Here is a 4,083-nt window from a genome sequence, read left to right as displayed (position 1 = left end):
GATTAAAAAAAAAATTTTTTTTTATGTGTACGAGTGTATTGCCTGCATGTAAGTGAGTGCACTCATGTCATGCAATGCCGTGGAGGTCAGAAGAGGACTTCGGATTCCCCTGGAAATGAAGTTAAGGACAGTTCGCAGCCACCACGTGGGTGCTGGGAATCGAACCTGGGTCCTCTGCAAGAGCAGTCAGTGCTCTTAACCGCTGAGCCATCTCTCCTAATGTTTCATTTATTATTTTATTTTATGTGTATGAGTGTATTGCCTGCATGTATGTATGAGTGTACCCATGTTGTACAGTGCTTTGGAGGTCAGAAGAGGGCATTGGATTCCCCTGGAACTGGAGTTAAGGATGGTTTGTAGCCACCATGTGGGTGCTGGGAATTGAACCCAGGTCCTCTGCAAGAGCAGTCAGCGCTCTTAACCACTGAGTCATCTCTCCAGCTCTGACTTTTACAGATTTTAACAGTGCTTAAGCACCTGCACAGTACTCTGGAGAGAGGTTTCGGCCTCATCAGTCTGCAGAGCTGGGGGCTGCAGTCTTTGCTCTTCATCCCCTGGGATGGTGAGGAGCACCAGCTGAAGAGTGACTGGGTTCAGATTACAGCTCCACTATGCAGCCGAATGACCTGGACAAGTGTATTCAAGCTCTGTGCCTCAGGATTTCCATGGAGTTACTGGGATGAATCAATGAGATAGGCCTAAGTGACACTGCATAATAAACCCTCATGTATCAGTGGGTATTAGTTCTGTTCCCATCTGTGCTTCTAGAAGGGACCCAGGCCTGCTGACACTGAGATCCATTTCAGACTTTGAAGAACTCCTAAGTCAAATTTGTTGTTTTACGTAACTAAAATGTGACACTAGCAATAGGTCAAAGTCAGCCTTGCCTTCCTCTGAGAGAAAGCTGTCAGGCCTGCCCTCATAGCAGAGCTCATAGGTGGGAATAGCCAGCACCAACATCAGCCTCAAGTTAGCAAAGCACATGATCCCCCAGCGCTGCCAGCCAGATGAGCTGGAGGAGAGGCCTGGGGAAGCTGTCGAGCTGCAGCTGTGAGCAGACCCACCTCCTGAGGCTCTCCAGGGAATGGCAAGTAGGATGGAGATGTCGTTATTGATACCAGGGAGGATTAGAAGTGGGATTAGGAAAGACATCTATCCGCTTTGTTCCCTAAGTGAAAGGCAGTAGATGTAGACAAGAAGACTTGAGTTAGGAACTGGGGGCCTTAAAGCATAAAGGAATAAGATTGGTAGGTGAGACAGTGGAAAACGACAGGAGATACTGCAGATCCTTAGAAGCCTCAAGGAGGGGATTCAACAGGACTTTAGAAAATGAACCATCTAGAGATATGGGGAGACCTAGTAGGCCAACCATGACTCTCAGTTCCTCCTGGGTGCTGGGGAGTTACTAGAGGGAACTCGATATGAGACTTCAGATACTTATATTTCCACAGCATGCACTAATCCAGCAAACAGCCATAAAGTGCTTAGCACAAGCCAGGTGCTATTCTAGACTAGGGATACCACAGTGAACAAGTTATACAGAAACAACCCAAAGCCTCCATGGAGCCTGCATTTACTCTTAGGTAATATTGGCAGAATGCAAAGGCCAGTGATGCAGAAAATCCTGGTCACTCCATAGAGGCTTTACAAAAGATCCCAAGTAGTTATTCATTTCCAAGTTTTTTTTAAAATATGTATGAGTGTATTGTCTGCATGTATGTGAGTGCACCTATGTTGTGCAAGGTGGTCAGAAGAAGCCGTCAGATCCTCCTGGAACTGGAGGTAGGGACAGTTCATAGCCACGATGTGGGTGCTGGGAATCGAACCTGGGTCCTCTGCAAGAGCAGTCAGTGTTCTTAAGCACTGTGCCATCTCTCCAGCCCTCATTTCCGAGTTTTAAAGTCAGAATTCTTGGGGTTGACAGGGGCGGAAGATGGGTTTCTATTCTTTTTTTAATGTTTTCAGATCTGTCTTTAAATCAGACCTATTTAAGGGAATTTTATGAACTGTTTTCAACTATTTTTAGCCACCTTTTTGAGGGTTTGGGACTTGTAGGCATCAGTAGAGCCTTTTCAGTTTGATGTCTCTCCAGTAACCACCAGAGAACAGTAGTTACAGCTCAGACATTCAGGTTGTGCCCTTCTAAATCTGATAGCAGATTATGGAAGTACAAAAAAAAAAAAAAAAGGAAAAAAATAAAAAAAAAAAAAAAAAAGAGAAAAAAATTAAAAAAAAAAAAAAAAGACCCCAACCCAACCATCAGTTAGGCTGATGGACACTGATGTTGATGAAGAACATGTAACTGAAACAGTCCCTGAGGCGGAAGAGCAGGTGTGGGGGAAGGCTCCTGTGCAAGGACAGAACAGTATCCCCACCTGCTCAGGAAGAATGGACATTCTGGAAGTTCTGTGGAGAGCCAGCTTTTCTCATGTGTGTTAAAATGCCAGTGGCAGGGCTGGAGAGATGGTTTAGCAGTTAAGAGCAGTGGCTGCTCTTGTAGAGGACTCGGGTTCAATTCCCAGCACTCACATGGCAGCTAACAACTGTCCATAACTCCAGTTCCAGGGGATCTGACGGCCTCTTCTGTCCTCTGCGGGCATTGCACAACACGGGTGCACTTACCTACATGCAGGCAATACACACACGTATAATAAAAATAATAAAATATTTTTTAAAAATGTCAGTGGCTGGGCATGGTGGTGCACACCTTTAATCCCAGCACTTGGGAAGCAGAGGCAGGCGGATCTTTGTGAGTTCAAGGCTAGCCCGGTCTACATAGTGAGTTCAAGTCAGCTGGGGATCCAGGGGGACCCTGTCTCAAAAAAAAAAAAAAAAAAAAAAAAAATGTCAGTGGCATAGGATAGCATTGCCCAGCAAGCAGAAGACAGGGAGAAGTTGGTAGAAGGCTATTAAATGTGTTCGAACATGTGACAATGTATCGCTTAGCTTCCAGTTACCAGCAGACTCTGACATTAGGAAGGTCGCCAGCTCATTCACCTCAGCATTACTTAACTTGACCCAAAGCCTATGAGAATACATTCTGGAAGAAGGAAGCTTATTACCATGTAATGTTTTTCCTTAAAGCCTCATTTGAATACTATGAAAGCTGATTTCAGAAATGTCATAATTAAAATTTTCATAAAGGAAACATTTACTACTATTTAAATGCATAATGGCTCCCAGTGCACACATCATAAACCAACTAAAATGGGCTTTAATCTCTCCTGTGACCATGCTGCTTTTACTTAGCCCTAAGGTACAGTGCTGTCAGACCAACTTATTAGCCACACAAAAATAATTATGGCTTTTTTATAATCTCACCTTATTAATCAGAAATATTAACCTGGCTAATCATGTGATATAGTCACAGGGCTTTGAGTAACTGGTGGCTATTTTTAAACAGGGAACCGTTCCTGAAAAGATGAGTATCTGCTAACTTAAGGATGCCTTATAGAATATGCTGGAGACTCTGAGGCCACTCCAAAAGAGGAGTTCAGAGGAACTTTTCTGTATGCTCTTCCAGTGACAACTCTGAAGGGACAGCCACCTTGGATGGGTGGCTTTTTATGTAGTCACTTCTAAGCCTTGTCACAAGATCCAGTAATCACAAGAAATACTGAGTTTTGACTTGGAGTAGCCCATCTGGTGCTGGGAAGGAGAATGACTTGGCAGACATCTCTGTGGCTTGTGTTTGTCTGTTCTCAGGGACCCTCCCAGGGAGCCTGTCCTTTCTGGAGTCCTTAGGACTGGTTTTGAGCTTGAGTAAGAAGTAGAAGTCTATCTAGAAGACTCCCAAATTGCATAACTCTTGTCTCTAAGGGGAAAAGGAAGTCCTTGAATCATACTCCATTTGCCTTACCCTGTGTCCCTGTTCAGCATGGAAGAAGCCAGAGCAGCCTGCGTCCCTATTCCCTATTGGCAATTTGGGTAATCCCTTCAGAGGATGGCATGATAAGAATAGGAGGTATGAATTGGCTAGGCAATTAGGGTAAAAAAGACCCCCGCCCCCAAAAGCAGCCAGTTTCTTGGCTAAAAGTCAAAATGTCCTTGGGCCTCTTAGCAACATACTGTGTTACAAAGGCC

The sequence above is a fragment of the Nannospalax galili genome, unplaced genomic scaffold, assembly GCF_000622305.1.
Source record: "Nannospalax galili isolate Female #2095 unplaced genomic scaffold, S.galili_v1.0 scaffold907, whole genome shotgun sequence".
Lineage (NCBI taxonomy): Eukaryota > Metazoa > Chordata > Mammalia > Rodentia > Spalacidae > Nannospalax > Nannospalax galili.
This window is presented reverse-complemented; position numbering follows the sequence as displayed.